The sequence below is a fragment of the Phalacrocorax aristotelis genome, chromosome 5 (assembly GCF_949628215.1).
Source record: "Phalacrocorax aristotelis chromosome 5, bGulAri2.1, whole genome shotgun sequence".
Taxonomy (NCBI): Eukaryota; Metazoa; Chordata; class Aves; order Suliformes; family Phalacrocoracidae; genus Phalacrocorax; species Phalacrocorax aristotelis.
Window position 1 is genome coordinate 7,143,571 of NC_134280.1, and position 18,319 is coordinate 7,161,889.

Consider the following 18,319-nt stretch of genomic DNA (forward strand, 5'->3'; position numbering starts at 1 on the left):
GGGTACTGGGAATACTGGGGACAAAGGGAAGAGTTTCTTTAATGGCTTTGCTTCTCAGCTCAAATCTTCATCTACAAGCCTCAGATGCTGTAGGTAAGCACCTCAGGTAGTCACTAAACCTCTATAGTTTTGTGCATTTATTACCTTTTTTAAACAAATCCACAGATCTTGACACTGAACTACACATCTTTCTTTTCACCCATTGAAAATACCAGCACAGCCCAGTGCTCTGAGCAGGTGAAGATCACTAACCTCCTCTCCCAGTTCCACTTTCAACTCCCCTCATGGCCTTGGGTGAAACTTCCCTTGGCCTCTGTTTCTTGTCCATAAGACAGCGATGACGATGCTTATTTCCCATGTATGCTGTGAACATCTCTCATTTTATTCAGCGACTTTCCTCAAAGCACAGATTTACTGTAGGATCTTTGGTATGAAAGTATAGAACAATTTTCTTCCCCCAAGCTAGTTGTATTTATGGAATTTCAGAGTGTGAAACAGCATTTAGACTAGGTCTTTAGGCAGTAAGATACATACATGCTATCTCTGTAACATTTAGGGACAGGAGCCTTGGGTGACATAAATCTGCTTTCTTAGCTTTAGTGAATTTGAAAGAATTTCCTTTGGTGGAGATACTGCTTCAGTTCAGCTGAGGTCCAGGCCTCTGCCTTTTCAATAGCAACATTTCCTAAAACGACTGGGAAAAGTACAGTACAGGAGGAGATCTGCAGTCAAGCACCAACTCAAGGGAACTAAAACTGTCGCAGCTGATTAACAGAAATGAAAGCTGCTCAGAAACAAATCTGAGTATGAATTTGGAGCACAAGAATTAATTGAGAAGGGGATTCTCTTTGTACTTCTCTTAGTAGGTCAGACAGTTTATCCACTAAGATGCCTTTGAAGCTGCCAGCAAAAAAAGGCGTCACTGGAAAGATGAAACAAGCCAGTGAGTGAAGTCATCTGTTTGTCCTAAACCCCGCTATTCTGAGCGAATTAGTTGCACAATGAATAACAGAATCCTAAGCCAAAGATGCTCTATTAGCCTTTCCAAAGAGAGGGTAAGAAAGGGATAGCTGTGGCAAGGGATGACCTGACGGTGACATGTAGCCTTAGTGCAACAACAGGGGAGTAATGCTGAAAGGTTGAATTTCTGCTTGGATCACACAGCTGAGGGATGCTTCTGCTTTCGCTGCAGAACACACCAAAGGACTGAACACAAACTCATAGCGATGTGCGCCCTTCCTGCCGGCGTTCATTTAACGGTGGTATGGGCAGGTGAAAGTTACAGTGATATCGCAGTGACTTAGTAGACGGCTGTTCACATAGCCATTAAATCAGTGGGAGTTTTTACATTTAATTTAATAGAATGTGGCTCACAAGAGGAAAAAAAAAGCAGTTATAGGCACAGGAATTGATCAGTAGCATACAGGAAGAACACTGCAGCTCCTGCTGAAGCCAAAGGGAGGAAGGGTGTTCATTAATAACATGCAGAGAAGTATTCGAGACAAAGAAATGCACATTCAGAGCAAAGCAAATGAACCGTTCTTTCTAAGACTTGGCTTTTTTCTACCGTATTGACAGTAGAAAAATTCACTTTTTAAAACTCGCTCTGTCTTTAATGCATAAAGACAATGTGGAATGTTTGTCCAAAAGAGAGGAGGAATAGAAGAGATATTAAGATCATGCAGTCCTGCTCTTCCTCATCACAGAGGAGTCGTGGCAGATCATGCCATCCTGGTCTTCCAGCACCCAACCTTGCACCTAAGAAATCACTCATCCTTTGCTGAGGATCAATTAGGTGTAAGGAATGGAGGCAAAGAGGATGCAGTCACAGAATATGGCACATTTTAGGAAGTAAACTGTGAAAACGATACTTGCTTTGCTCATATTTTTCCATACCTATAGCTCCAAAACCAATAAAAGAGGCTTTTTGTCATCATGGTGTATTATGTTGTATTTATTGTGTTTTCCAGCCTAAAGTGCTTTGTGTGTGAGATTAAAAAGCTGCAAGTCTCAGGCCATCTGGCCAACCAAATGGATTTAGTGTACAGGATCACTGCCAGATGTATGCCAGTTGTAAGTTTAATTTTTGAACATATAAAGTGCCTGGGGCTCTGTGTCTGTTATTCAGAGGAAATCATGTTCCAGTTTTCCAGAAGAATACAGATACAGTTTGAATCTAGGTGTATGGACTTTTCCCTTTCACGTGGTTTAAGGCATATTCTTGGTTTCTCATAAAGAAAAACTATGGCAAGAGAATTTTGCATATATCTGACATGTTACTCATATTTGATCACATCGGTCTGACCTTATGGAACAGTAGGAAGCACAGCAATAAGTTTTCTTAAGGGCTGAAATTGTTTAACTGAAAGAAAATCTTTCACAGCATACTTTAGATTGATTTGCACTTGTATTTATTTATTATCAACTTGGAGAATAAGTAAGTTTTCAAGTATATAATAGTTTATAATGTCTTAAAAGTGATATTTAATTGACATATTTATTGTAAATGAGAAGCTAATGGAAGATGAGATCTATTTTTAGCTTTACAGTCTGTAAGGAGGATAAAATGCATCTAATTTTTTATTTTGCAAATGTTCTCACATAACAGGGTCACAGCACATCTGAGATAGATATTGTGAAAATGCGGAAAGGTATAAGCACAGGTAGCTCTGAGCTTTGCAAAAAGGTCTAGAGGATTTTGTTCAAAACACACCAGTTGAAATCCAGGGTAGAGCAGGATTTGGGCGATGGGAAGCAGTGATTTGCGGGCCTGGCTCTCCTGCCTAACGCACTGCTGCCCACATCAGTGTTTTTCTTTGCAGCTGAAATACTGAGGTTGAATTACTTTCTCCTAAACAGACCTGAAGGCCCAATGAATCAGAGATAAATGTTTGGAAAGGAAAGAAAGACTTGTTTGTCAGGGCAGAGTTATTCTCCTCTGTCTGACAGAGCGGCGAGGGAGGAGCTGGTGATAGCCAGACATCTCGCAGCAGCTGAGAGCTCCTGCAGTGGATCTTGGTTCCCGCCAGAGGCACAGCACTGCGCTGGCTGGATTTTGCAATTTCCATCACAGTCAAGTTAAAGTACATGTAGACAAAAATAGGTTCAACTGTTTGGAAAAAGAGAGTGGTGGCAACGTTGCTAGACACTCTCAAGAGGCAGAGCTTCTGGTAGGAATTCCTTTGCAAATGTCTCTAACACTAAAAATAAAGCTCAGTCTTCCAAAACAAGGGTTGCATTAGCCTTGAAATCAGAGGGTCTAATCACATTCTTGCTCCTGGAGATATACAAGAAGTTTGGGTTAGCAGCTCAAATCGGTATGTTAGCAGCTCAGATGATTCCCAGTGAAAAGGGCTTCATGTGGTTTTGGATGCACTTTTTGAATGAAGAGTTATAAAAGAAAAGCTGACACTGTAATTTGTAGTTTATTTTATTCTTGAAAGTAATTTTCCCTGTAATAGTAACCTTTTCTTTTTCCTGCAAACTCATTCAGAGGGTGGCAATCAGAGAACCAAACAAATAGTAGACTTCATAAAGTAAGGAAGAGCAAATTGAGCAAAAGGAGGATTATGAAAACTAAATCTTTTGTTCAAAGAGTGATTAAAGAGCATTAAGTTGGATGAAGTCAGTCTAGAGCTTAACTGCATGAACCTTCTGCCCTGTTTTTCTTCTGTTTGGTTTTGCATGTATTAAGAAATTAAAGGAGTGGGAGAGACCTCTGGAGGACTGCTGAGGCTGGGGCTTTTTAAAAATAATAGTTGAGTGAAATCAGTTGGATGTAAGCTCTGTTTGCTGGTTTCCAGGCAATGTGAATTGTCCCGGCTGGCTGCGTCCAAGAGCAACAAGGATAATTTGAGTGCTCCTTTCCAGCAAAGGACTCAAGCAATTCACACCCATATGTATGTGCCGTGGGGATTCCTCCAGGCAATGAAAATCTGGGATTCGTAGCCTCCTCCCCCCATGGCTTAAGTTAAAACAGTTCCCCTGCCCAAGAGCAAATACAGCTGCAGTTCATTGCTGAAGTAAGGAAGTGTCAGGGTAATTGCTATTTGCTTTGGATTCAGAATATATATTTTTTTTTTCTGTGGTTTCAGATTAAATTTGCACAAAATGAGGGTGTCCAGCTCTCAGGGTGATGTTTATCTCAAAGAAAACCCTCTGTTTAGAGGAGCACAGCTCCTTTGCAGGAGAGAGCAATAGTATGAAGTAGGAGTTATCAGTGGGTGTTATATCATAGCCATGGACATAAATCAAGAGAGACTAAAACCAACAAATAATCAGGTTCCTGCACTCTTCTTGTGCACGGCACTTGGAAAGCTCTAGCTTTTTTTCCACACTGTGTTTGTACAAAAAGATCAAAAGTGGGGGACAGAGTGCAGCTGTAAACAAATGAAGTTGGCATATTATTTTTTTCCACAGCTTTTCTATATTTACTGACTGAATTGCCTTCTTCTGTTTAGACTGTGGTTTTAAATGAATTGCTATCTTGATTTAAAACTAATTGTTAATTTCAAAATCATCTGTCTCCAGCCATTTCCCATCATGGGCTCTTTGGTCAGTACATTTTATCATCCTCCCAGTTTGGCCTGATGACATTTCCTTTATCTGAAATTTTTTTTTTTCTGGTGTTTGATGTCCTTATGAACAGGACTGAACATTTCAACCTTTACTTCTGGAGAATACTGCCCTTGGAGTGTAGCTCTGCTGCATGGAACAAAGGCTCATAACCGAGCAATGCAAAACTCTCCCAGTTGCCAGCAACATTACAGTGAGTTGTACTGAGCAAAAACTTTGCCCTGAAGCCTTTTGCTCTCCTTGGATCTTATTTTCCCCATTGATTCACACTTCTCTTTCTGATGAAGATCAAAAGGAGGCTCTTGAATAGAGCTTGGAGGAAAGTTATTTTCCTTCGAAAAGAGGGTTTTGGTATTTCATCATCTTTCTTATTCTGTGATTGGATGAAAACAGGGATTTTAGTAAAAAGGAAGTTTTCCTTCTCCCCCAGAGAGAGCTAATAAGCAGCCCAGTGGTTAGGGCACATGTCCAGGGCAGAAGACACTGAATACCTCCTCAGCCTGGTTCTTACCAGAGCCTAAGCTTAGCTATTGCACAGTGCAGGGCCCAGCATGCCCGACTGCCTTCATCTCCCCTCTTCTTTCCCTCCAACCACCTCACTTCTCCCTCAGAATCACTATTATTCCCATGGAAATTTGCTTAGTCGTCCATCTAATGAAAAACTCCATGTGGTTCTAGCCAAGAAAGTTGAAAAACTGAAACAGAACTCGAGTTGAAGAAGTTGTTTAGCTCTGACCATAGGGGATACGCATATTTATATCGGCTTTTATTTTCTCTTTCAAGTACAGTGGATTACCATAGAATCGTAATGTCCTCTCAGAATTGCTTTTCCAACGGGTGATGCTGTATAAATCATAAAAACTAGACATGGAAACTGTCAAGCAGGTCTCCTGGTCCAACCATCTGCCAGGAGAAGATTGTTCCCTGCAGAATTTTCCCCAGTGCTCTGCTGTAGAAAAGTAGCAAAGAGATGCTTTATCTGCAAAACAGCTCCACATCTATTTACAGTCCTGCAGAACTGATTATCTTTAGTTACAGAGAAATTGCTTTGCACCCCTGCTACAGAATAAGGTCCCTCTGTCCACAGTGTCGCAGTTGAGTTTATCCACGTGCACGTCCCCAAAGCCACAAGTGTGAAAGCTGATATGCATTTGCAGCCTGATAATTAAATCAGAAACATATCTTATCCACTGCAATCACATATCCTGCCCTTCCATAACACATTGATAACCAAACGGCAACCTCTTGATTACTCCCCCATGAATAATAGGCAGCACAGCAAAATGTTCCTGTGCGTTTAAAGCAGAGAAGGAGCATCTCATTACCAGATCCTCTCCCTCTTTGCCAGAAGCTACCAAACAATAAAATGAAAAGGAGAGATATAGCTTGTGGCATCTGTCAGTGCAAGTAGCCTTTGGTTCAACCTGAGCTGTTATAAATATTATATTAGAAGTATTAGCAAGAGCAGATTGGATTGCAGCAGGTCCAGAATGAGACAGCCCGGAGGCTGGCAATAAAGATGGAAGAAATGAAACGGTTTGGCATAGGTAACTTCTGCTTTGCATTGTGCAAGGAGTGAAGAGAAAAGAGGGAAATCTTTCTGCCTTGATTCAGCTCATTTGGAGCATCTATTTAGAAGAGCCACTTTTACCACCTTGGCGAAGATGGGCCACACCTGCATGGGCAAACACCATGACACTGTCTTCTCAAAGTCTATTTAATTGCCCTCGTTACTGTTTTGTGGTTTTCTGGACATGTTTCTCTATATTTAGCCAAGTTTACATCAGCATTTGATGTGGGCTCAGTCAGCACTTTGGGCCACAGCTGGGAGTGCAGGTTCAACTTGCACAGGCTTCCTGGGTGAACTTGGGCACATTGGTGAGGAACAGAGGTGGAAGACATTTAGCTATTGAAAGATGAAAAAATAGTTACTAACTCCTTTTGGTTTCACACAATGAGAGCTCCTGAAACTACTACATAGTTTCTACTCTCAGCTTTAGACGCCACAATTATTTTTTAAATCTGGTTCAAGTCTCTGCATCTTGGTCTCCCACCTGTATTATGGAGAGAAAATAATTTCTCTAGCTTGAACTTTTGTGGGAAGCCTAGAAACTCCTGGCAGAGGCCATATAAGTGCCTCAGCTATTTAGGAAAATTCACTGTATACGTTGAAATTCTGACAACTTCAAGGGGGTAAAGAAAATCAACCGGGATGTTACCAGATCTCATTGAAGAGGTGGACATTCCCACACCACTAAATAAACCTTGGTGTGCACAGGGGATTAGAAAAGACAGATGCCAGAAATTGCCCTAGCCTATATTTCCCTAGAGGCGCAGGGAGATATTGAGGGAAATCGCAATAATTCTGTAACATGTGATTAAGAAATCAGGAATATTTTTTTTCCATTTTAAGAATGCAACAGACTGGAGGGGAACCATCTGAGAAAGCTGACGGCAAGAGGAGCGGGGAGAAATCATTCCAGTTAATACTTCTGAAGCGTAGGCTTGCATTGTTTGCTCTGCAGCATTTTTATCATAGCAGAAATGCTCGTAGAGAAGAGAACAGCCTTGATCATCTTGGGCAGAAGGCTATTATATAAATAAGTGTATATTTAATTGCCTTCTCTGTGCTCTGTAGAAGGACTTTTCTCTTGTTTTAAGTTGGAGGTAGGTCTAAACTCAAGAGCACTCTGCACAAAAAGGCACGTGAAGTTTTCTGTCTAAGGATGTGCAGTTGCACAGTCTCCTCAAGCAACTTTAAATAGGTGCTGTGAATGGCAAGGCAAGAAGCTGCATTATCATTAGCTTCTACCTCAGGGTAAAAAGAAACACACTGTCTGACCTTAGATGGATCAGAAACACTGGATATCAAGAAAATGGCAGTAAAAAATATACCGAACTGCTCTGCTACTGTTAACCACTTCTGGCATTGTGCCTGCCTTATAAAATGCACCAAGGTTAAGCTCCCCTTGCAGGACTGCAACTTCCACAGGACAGGACAAGGCAGCCCCACACCCTACGCTGTGTTTATTGATGCCCATCCAAGGACTGGAAGGTGTTTTCCATCACCACTGCCGACCCTCCTGGACTGTCAGTTTGTTGGTTTGAAACATCTGGCTGTGGCTCTCTTAATCGTGACCCATCGTGGTGCCAGCAAATGACCCCCTCGCAGATGTGTTTTGCAGGGTTGTGCTCCCATCTTTCCAGGTGACACAAATTTGTGGTGTGAGATGCTCCTACCCTGCCTGCCACTGCACTCCTCCGAGCTGTTGCTGACCAGGCAGGGCCATGAACAACCTGCCCAGTACTCGAGCACCATCCTGCTGGGGTGATGTCCAGTGCCCAGCCAACAGGTCTGGCTACACAGCCTCTTGTTGTCCCTTTGCTACAGACAGCTGTTATTTGGGGCCATATCTGTGTTCCCGTGCAGCGGAGGGTACCTACAGTCATTTCCCTTCTCTGACTTCTCCTTTCACACCAGTGAGTGCAATTTGTGCTTTGGCTCTCTTCCTAATGACTGTATTATTAGCTCCATCTTCATCTCCTCTCAGCTGTTTATTTTGCATAGAGTTATTTTGGCTGCTCTACGTATCTCAAATTGAGTAGCTGAACCAAGTCCACAAACGCTAACGGAGAAAGCACACTGAGCAGCCCTTGTCCGACCAGCATCGTTTTCATCCTTGCATGTGCTGCTGCTCCCTGCCCACGCCGGCATCCCAACAGCCATCCTGCTGCGTTTCCAAACGCGCAGTGGCACAACGAGGGGCAGAGTGACCATATGGCCTGAGGCAGCTGGGCCATATGAGTCTCCATTTGCAACACCTAGTTTGCGCTTCCTAAGACACAGAAGGTGTTTAATATGTTATGTGTCACTTTATGGGCTTAATTCAGGCCTTAATTACAAAGTCTGAAATGGTGCACAAAGGCTTCCTCGTGAATGTGCTCCCTGCAGGAACAAGCGGCTTTGTCCCTCAGTCAGGGTGTTTTTCCATCTGTACCCAGGACGTCTGAGCAAAGCAGCTGACACTCTTCACCATTCAAGGTGGCAGGTCCTGCCCTTAGTCATCCAGCCAATATACCCTCAGCAGCTCACCGCTGCTCTAGTTTTCTGGTACAGCTAATGGAAATGTGACTTGCAAAGCAGTGGGAGAATTTAGGGGGCCCTTAATGGGTTTATGGAGGGGAAAGGAACTGTGCGACTCCAGTTTTCTCCTGGTGTCCTGCCAGCTTCAGACCACAGAGGTCCGTTTTTTAGGTATGACAGGGATGGAGTCATCCTGAATTCACTTCTCACAGAACTCCCTGGGTTTTTGGAAAGGCCTCATGTACATATGTGTATTCCCAAAATAGGTCTCCACAGAGTCCTCACTGTGATCAGCATCATGTATGAGCCCTGCAATCTGCAACTGCAGAGAAGCTCACTGCTCCCCCACTGCCCATCAACAGCTAAAATGGCTCTAGATTGTTCATATGGAGGGAATGAACTGAGAAACAGGGAAGGAGCCCTCACCTTCCACTTTCCTGGGAGCAAAGACTTCCCAAAGGTCCTGTTTTCTTCTGGCTCACTGGAAATCCTTGAAGGAGTGAGGGGAGGAAGGATATTAGGAGGCTCCCTGAGAGCATACAAAGCAGGAGCACCTCATTGCCTAGAGAAACTCACAGTGGATAGCAGCAGAAATGAGTGATCTCCATTCAGTTCTTCTCTTCCCACTAAATAAAGCTGAAAAATTAAGTAAAGCTGCCTATCATCTCCCAGGTTTTGGAAGAGTAAGGAGCACAGGTTATGTATGTGTGTTGTTACAAAGAAGTCTTAGCTAGAAAAGAGTTTTCTAACAATTTTAACCCCCTCCCAGCCAAACCATGGCTTAGCAGCAACCTGGGACCTCCGGTGGGCGATAGCCCACTTCCCAGCAGACAGAACTCTACGGAAGCTGTGCACGATTTTTAATGTTTAATGACACAAAATCAATTGGAAGTGGTTGCTGGCTTCCACAATCAATTTTAGGAGATCTCTCAGAGAACAGGAGAAAGTGGGAGAGTTTCCATTAGCCCTGGAAATCTCATCAATGGTAGGAAAATGGTTATAAACAACCCTGCACTCCAATAAAAGTATTAATAACCCTGTCCTCGCTCATTTCTCATGTCTCTGTAAGAGGACAGTTTTGTCACCAGTAAGGTCATGTCTTGGTCTCTGTGCCACCCTTTCTTTGCACAGACAGACAAACATCCATATGGTTGTGAGTGCCCTAACAGAGCAGGCTCTGAACCACATCTCACAGTTGCTGCTCCATGAATGTCCCTGGGGTGGGAGTATCAGAGGGGCAGGAATCACAGGGGAGTCATTCCCCCGCCTGCGGGGTCTGCCCCAGAGCGAAAGGCACCTGAGCCAAAATACAGGGTAAGAAGCCATCCTGTGCTCTAGCTGAGTGGGAAGGGGCTCCCTGGAGAACACGGGGCTCCTTGCCCTGGGCGCACGCAGGGGCCACCGCAGCCGAATTCGCCCAAACGCTCATGGGTGGCCACGCTCAAGGGCTGTTCGGTCAATGAGAAGACGCCTGCTGATTTTGATGGGCTTTATGCCATTTGCCAGGCTTAACGCTGCGTGACATGAAGTGCCCTTTTTCTGCCCTTGTTTTGCTCAGACTGGGGAAGTGCGATGCCTTCTGCTAGCTGGAACTGGAAAGAAAAAAAAAGGTTATTTTTTTTAATCTTTTAAAAATCCCAGGACTAAGCAAAGTTAGGAACAGCCCTGACTGCAGCTCAATACAAATCAAGAGGCTGTTTTCAAATTTTGCAGGTTCGCCCCAGGACTCCAGCTAAGTGAAGGCAAGGCAGGGTTTGTAATGCACAATTTAATCAGTGAATTTGTAGATCTCAAAAGGTGTGCTTAATTTAATATTGTTTCTAATGGCTATTGTCTTCATGCTTGCCTGTTTCCCTGGTGTTTTTCCCTTTTGTAATTACTTGAATGGGCACTTCCAGGTGCACTCCATATATTAGCAAGCACTTTCATTTTAGTAATGAGTGAGACACTTTCAGCATTTAGTTCTTCATTGCCCTAATACTTACTTTATTAAAGGTCCTGATTCCTCTAAAGGAGAAAAATGTACATTTACCACTCATTTCTGCCTCATTTTCCTCTTCTACCTTATGATGCCCTTGAAAACAGAAGAATAAAATTACTTACTGGCCTGGGTTAGACCAGATTTAATTTGTCAGAGAAAAGTAACACTAAATGCGGATGCTTGATCAATGCTTATCTTCAGCCCTTATCAGGAAGATCAGTAAGCACTCACTGAACTTAAAGCCATTCCCCTGGTCATCAGGACCTCGGGGCTACTTTAAGCTCTGTTGGGGTACCTGCAGTGCCCATTTCCTGCACCCCATTACCATCCCTTAGCTTTAATATACGTTTGCCCACTCCTCACCCTGCAGCGTGCAGCCTGGGGACTCGTGGGGTGCAGGAGACCGAGCCTTGCCCGCTCACCCCAGGCTGCTGATTAACGCTGTGCCAGGATTTCAGCATCAGCTGACAATCTTCATCCTGTCGCTGAGCAGCATTTATTATACATGCACAACATCCCTTTGCCACATGCTAGTCTAATTTTCAGATCAGTTGTTTATTAACATTATTACAAACATAGCTCTTCATCTTCTATTAAATGGTACTGCAGCCACTGCGCTCCCACATGAAGCCTGTAAGGAAACACTTGGTTCACTAAATTACCCTGCAAATGTCAAACTTGCTCTGTATTATTAGCTGTACGTCTGACATCCTTTTTATTAGGATTTTGTGTCTTGAGCGTGCCCTGTGGCATATAGATTTTTTAAAATACAAACCAGTGTCATTTCGCTGTTTAAAAGAACATTTAATTAAACTGGATTCATTGCTTGTATGGGGCAAGTTAAATGAAAACCAAATAGATGGCATATGATTACATGTTATTAAGAAGAGCGACTGCTCCAGAGACCAAACTCTTTTAACACAACATTAAGCCGAACTCATTTCATATGCACAGGTTTGCTCTGGCCTATGAGGGGAACATATTTTGAGATCAGCAGAATGGTTATGGGCACTAAACAGCTTTTAACAAAATGTGTGTTTCAGGGAAGAAACCTTTCCTAAGCTAGACTTAAATATGCTAATGACAGAAATCCAAGCGTCGCACGGATTCTAGGTAACCTTTTAAAAATTACCACATTTATAGTATCAGATGAAAATTATAAGATTGGCTTTGTTTATTATATCACTTGCTATAAATTAACAAATGGCCACAATGAATATAAAAATAAAATTTGAAGTGTTTTGTAGGCTTGAGTCATTTGGTCACATCATGACTTTTTTAATGGTTTCTAAAAAAGCAAAAGGGGTTGTAATTAAAAACTCCATTACACCATTTCCTATTCCCTGCTCCATTTATGTTAACACTGTTGGTACAATCAGATTTTTTTTTCAAGAAGAATACTCACCAAGTTTCCTTTCCAGGCTTCCTAAGCTGTTTTTGAAAGACCATTGCACCCATCCTTCTCCAGCTCCGTCCTTAAAATTCGCCACGGGTGTGAGCCTACAAAGCCTTCAGCAGTGGCGTAGCACTCGGTGGGCAAAAGCTGCTATTTTTTTGACATGAATCACAGCCATGTCCTCATACCCTTACAGCTACCAACTGCTCCGAAGTTAGCACTGCCTTTGGTGTTCTTGCCCATCGTTTGGAGCAGGGATAAGGGTCTGGGTGTGCATCACTACATGGCATTGCCAGGTGTCATAGCCCTCTGCCTTCCTATGCACCCTCCTTTCCCACTGATTTACCTGCTGCTAAGGTTAAAACCATGACAGTGATGACCTCAAGCTCAAGCCCTCTTCAAATCCTCACAAGGACACCTCACCTATCTTCTCTGCTTGCAGGTGAGCATGCACAGCTGGAGCTCCAGAGAGGCAGCTCTCAGTGTGAGGTCCATGACAGAAAAGCATTAGAGGGTTGAGATCTTGTGTCTAAAACTGGAATTACCTGCCTCTTCCAATAAAGTAACTTAAAACCAGGCTGTTTAGCATGTAGCTACTGGTGGGTCCAGTGCTGCGTGCCCCTGCTACATGTTCCCTGAGCACCACTGCATTTCATGCAAATAATCTATGTCAGTGGCGAGGACATCGCTGTGGGGGCATTTGACTCTCATCCCTCCTCCAAATCACAAGGAGAGCATAAGGAGGAGGTTTCTCACAGATGCAATCAGAGGCGAGGCTGCACCTTGGCTTCCCCTGCACTCTCTGGGAGGAAGCACCAATCACCCCACTCTGGCTGACTCCCCCAGTTCCAGCAGAAGGTTTATAAATCCCTGGGGCATGAAGATGCCTAATGACCAGGATAAATACCTATGTCCTAGAAATGGCAGGGTTTACCTCCTCTGCTCAGCATTCCCCAAAGCGGGTGCGGGTGGCTCTGCTGCCCTCTGCGCTCCTGGCATGGCCCCAGGGCACCTTCCTGCTGGGAGCTACAGCCCGAGCCCTCAGGCTGCTCCGAGGGCTTGGGCTGCCAGGTGCTGCCACGATACATGTCCCTGATTAATAAACAGAATACCTTTCACCTGTGCTTTAGGCCGGACATGTCCCTCTACCTCTATCTAGGTCAGTGAGAGCCTTGGGAGTGCAGAAGTGTGCTCTGAAAAAACAAGGAGAGACCTTCCTATTTTAAGGTTGTTTTAATTGCTTTTCATAACATCTGAGAGGGAACTCTTCCCCCAGTGTTCCTCTTCCCCCACTCGTGCCTCTTCAGGGAAGACCAGGAGATCTCACCCTCTCTTGCACTGCAGCCCACCGGCTTTGCTTCTCTTGGGGTCCCTCCCTAGCTGATCTCTCTTGTCTACTCAGCATGTCTACTTTTGATCTTTCTTTTTGACTGCAAAAGAAATGGAGCTCTAATGCATTGCTAATATATTCCGTGCAGCCACATATACATGAGAAACTGAATTATAGCAAACAAATTGAAACAAATAAGGCAGGCTTGGAGCAGCTCTGCCTTCCAAATGGAAGTCTGATTGTCCAGAGGTCGATCTCACAACTTCTGGGCTTTGAAACGGGCTCTTAAGCAGAAGCCCTGCATCTTTTGTGTTCGTTAACACAATCCACCCTTGGGGCACATCGGTACAGCTGCAGCTTTGAGGCGAGTTGTAGTCAATAGAGTAATGTGCAGGGATGCAATTAGCAACATTGGAAGGGCTGCTGTGGGCCGATGGGAGTCAAAAAGGCTGCCGTTGTTGTAAGACTGGCTTTCATATGTATTGACTGGGGAGTCTAAAGCAATGTGTGACGAATGACCTTACACATCGATAAGCCATTTGAAGAGTAAACCACCATGGCATCTGTGTCCCTCGCTTGGTTACAGGGCAGTCATACCCTCTCCATAAATCATGCCCGAATGAGGTTTCCCTTAGTAATCTGGGTTAACCTTTCCTGCTGTGTGGGCGAGTACCCAAGGGTTTAAATCAACTGTTCAGCTGGCTGGCCTGAGGTTTGCCTGCAAGGTAAGAAACCCAGATCTTTCTGGCCATGGTCCTTTGCCTTCCAGCAGACCCCAGTTTCTGCTTCAGAGCAAGGGCTGTCTTCAGGCACAGCCTCAAAGCGTCTGCAAGGTGAGAGGAGGAGTAGCCAGGAGCAGACCTCTAGGAACCAGAAATGCTGCAAAATTTGTGCTGCAAAGGCTTTGCCTTTGGCAGGGTACAAGCTTTTAGTTGTATTTTTTTTAGAGTCGTATTTTATTATCCCCCCATACCATTACCTGCTGCCGGCCATGCAGCGCCACAGCAGCCCGTAGGTACTTAGGTATTTATTTCATAGTTTGCCTTCTACCCTGGCAGTATGTCCATCTGAGCAGCAATTCCCTGACTCATTTTAGGGAAGATCCCAGTCCCAGTAATAACTTCCGATGGAAATATTCTGTGACTGCTGACTCAAGCTTTCTTGGGTTTTGTTTTCCAGAAAGCTGCCATTTCAGGCAGTTTTAGTATCCACCCTCACACTGCAAAACCTGAAAGAACCTGTTTTATATACATGTACAGCAAAAAGCCTTTTACTCAGAATTTGCTGAGAAGTATTACGTTAATGCACCACTGCCTGTGTCTTCCCTGGGATTAAGCTCAGGCCATCAGGGTTCATGCTCCCGTGGGCTGCGAAAGCACTGCTTTCAATAGCCTCATGCCTGCCCTGGGCTTAGATGTAAGTCATTATTAGGAAAAAAGATTGTAATTGAGGAAGAAGAGATTTAGTGTGTAAAATGGGTAATTATATTTCTGTGCCACGACTTCGTGCATTGTTTCTCCAGTGAGAACAATTTCAGATTGGGCTATAACAAGCTCAAAATGGTTGGATTGTCATGATTGTTTATTTAGTGTTTCTCCAGCTGTGGTTATAGGTGGAGACCTAGGAAAGACTATCTTATACATCTTACCTAGGTCAAGCATGTATGATAGTTTTCTTCAACATTTTTGCACCTATTTCAGCTCAGGGACCTCCTGCACTGGATGCTGGATGTTCCTCCTCAAAACACTTCTTGTCCACTATGTCATTGTCATCTCTTGAAATCATGTAAGGGTTTAACATGTGTTCCTCTTTCAGGAGTAGTCCCAGAGGTCACCCAGCTGCCATGGGAAGAGGCACCACCTTCTTCAGGGTTTATAGATCTCAGCAACCACAGCCATGGGGGAGGCAATCGCTATCAGCAAACTCATCCACAATCACTGATCCAAATTTGGATCAAATCCTTACATACTCAATCACTTCCATAAATAATGCTCTGTCCTTCACATAAAAACCAAAACATTTGTTATTTATACAACAGATGCACCTAAAATCCACCAACCAAGATGAGGACTCAACTGTGCTAGGCACCATAAAAGCAAGCAGTATCCCCCAAAGAGCTTTTAAAGTAAGGAATTGGTAGTTTACTTCTCCTAAGACGACTAGTCACTGTGAATCTTTAAAATATATTTCTATGCAGAGCAGAGAAAGTTGTTGGGCTTTCATTCTTTTCAATTCTTAATAGCACACATAAAGTACCAGACACAAAAGCTAAGTGTGACTTTGCAACTCAAATCCCAGGCGGAATATGTGTGCAAATCCTGCCAGATACATCCATTGACGCCTAAGCAGAAATTTCTTCCTGAATCAGGAAAATGACGAGCCAGGCATTGCTCCATGCTTAAAATATCAGCCCCACAGTAGCAGATTTGACTGCATCAGGCATCATAGAGAGGAGCAATCCCAAACCCTTTCCATAAAAGCATATTCCTGACTCCCTGCTATTACACTGTGTTCATGGACGTGCCCAAACCAATCATTTTTAGAGCAGTTCAACTCCTGAGCTTGCCTCGGTGTGCTTTGAAGCAGTTTGTTCTAAGCAAGTCATGTTCACTATCCTAATCTGACATGAAGCCTGATGGAAAAATCTGTGATCGATTATAGCAGCAGGACAAAGAGATATGAGAGGAAAGCAATGCAAAAGAACAGATATCAATCACTGGTTGCAACGAGCCTAGAGAAGGTAGCTGGTGATATTACTGAATTTGAAGGCAGTGTAGCACATCTTTTTGCTGTGTGTAGGTAAACACTCCGAGCTGCAGCCTGTTTGTCTTACAGACAGACCGATTTGGTATAAAAAGTGGATTTTGAAGTATGGATTTTGTTGAAAGGGGACAAAGTAAACTATTGGTTTGTTACCTTAAAAACAGTGTAGCATGTAATGAGTGTTTGCAGCAGTTTCACAGCTGCTTATCACCATTATTTTTAAGCTTCTAAGGGTTTTTTATATTTACAGTTTTTAAATGGTTGTATATGAAATATACGCTGGAACAAATTTGTGTTGAATACAAAATAGCAGACACTCTCAACAAGCTCTTTAACGCTGAGTTAGCTTTTTTCTCGTTGCTGGACAAGATCATACTTCAAAGCAAATTAAAAATGTGAAGCCAAATTCAGATTGCAATGCAGGCAACAGAAATCTTCCTGTCAACCTCAATAAAAGCAGGCGTAAGTTTTCGGTATTAGTCCAGTCCACCCAATTCACATGTCTTTCTGTCTTTATCTAATCTAATACATGGTTGTGAGATAAATTACTGAAGCGTATGATAAATTGCATGGCTATTCATTTTTGGCAAGATCACCTATACTCTGGCCACTAATTCATCTCCGCCAGGATCCATTGTAATATACCAGATCCTTGAAACAGCCTCCAAACAATGTCATTTCATTTTCTTTAAGAAAACAAAGAAATTATATCTGCTGGCAAATATTCTGTTTACCCTCACCAAAATAAACGATAATGCATTGCCACTTCTGCAAAATCATGGGTATAAAAATATCAAAATGTATTTATAGCATTAAGACTCTCAAAGATTTTAGGTCTTTATATTATATTTGAGTGGAAAACTGTGATATGATTTAGGTTTAGGGATTTCAAAGAGTCATTAATTTGGTTATTTTTGTATTCTTTTTGTTTTTGGTTTGTTGGTTTTTTTTTTGCTTGAGACTTGGTAATACAGATAGCATGCATAAAACTGAGTAAGAAATCAGCAATATGTTGTAATATTTTTTTCCAGCGCTTATTTAGAGCAGTTCATGACTCTTGAATAAAAGCACCATCCTGAATCACACCAGTACCACCCTGGACACACACATTCATGCATCTCTTTTAGGTACCATTCATATCCACCTGGGAGTGGAAAGAGAATTATCCTATTAAAGTAAAAAGGGAGATACCTTCTTTACCCTTTACACGCACTGGATCCATCTCTGCCTTCCGTATGAACTCTGCTAGCGAAGGCTGGCGGTGAAGCACCTGTTGATGTGCCAGGAAATTGGGAAGATCTGAACGTGAGGTGTTGGGAGGTATGGGCTAATGAAGGCTGGCTTTGTGAGCTGTAGGAGAGCTCACTGTTGCTACTGGCATGAAGGAGAACCAGGACAGTAGGTAGGACTGCAGCACAAAAGCTGGTGTCAAGCCCACTGATGGCAGAGACCTCTGGTTCCACCACCAGCGTAAGCTGGTGGACGTTCTGGCGCGGTGGTGGGCACCAGGCTTCATCCTGAGCCAGCCCCGTGTCCCACCACTCTGCCGCTGAGCAATAGGGGAAGCAGTGAGATGATGGCAATTTTGGCCAGAGGAGACATGTTAGCGCCCATGCCCTGGCTCAGTGCCAGCCTGGGTAATTATTTTCTGCTCCTCGGCATTGCCACTTCAACTGCCGACAGCCGCCGCCGCCTCCTCTTCCTGCCTTGAGTCGCTGTGAAATGGTTCCGTGAACCATCCAACAGCTGCTGAGTTTCACCCATGAGACCGCTGCACCTCAGCAGTAAGTGAAGCAGTTTCGCATATCAAGATTTTAAAGCAATTTGGGGCATGGAAGACACTTTTGATGTGAAAAGACGATTATTATATTTACTGCAAAATCCATGAGACCCACGCAAACTGAAACTCACGCATTTACTGCAAACCCATGAAAACGGGAGCAGTACTTCAACACAGAGCATGTATTGCAAGATCATGTGCAAACCTGCCCTTGATGGTGGGAGGGAAATTTTCCCCAGCAATTTCAGGGAGGTGAAGGCTTCATCCTACACTATACAGGAGCCGTTGAGGCATAATGGTTTCATCCAGCTAATGGGATGCATTGCTGTAGGCACCTGAGAAATATGATAGACAGATGCATTCAGCTAGATAGATATCCCCTGGTGTAGCGAGCTGAAGTCAGTTATGGA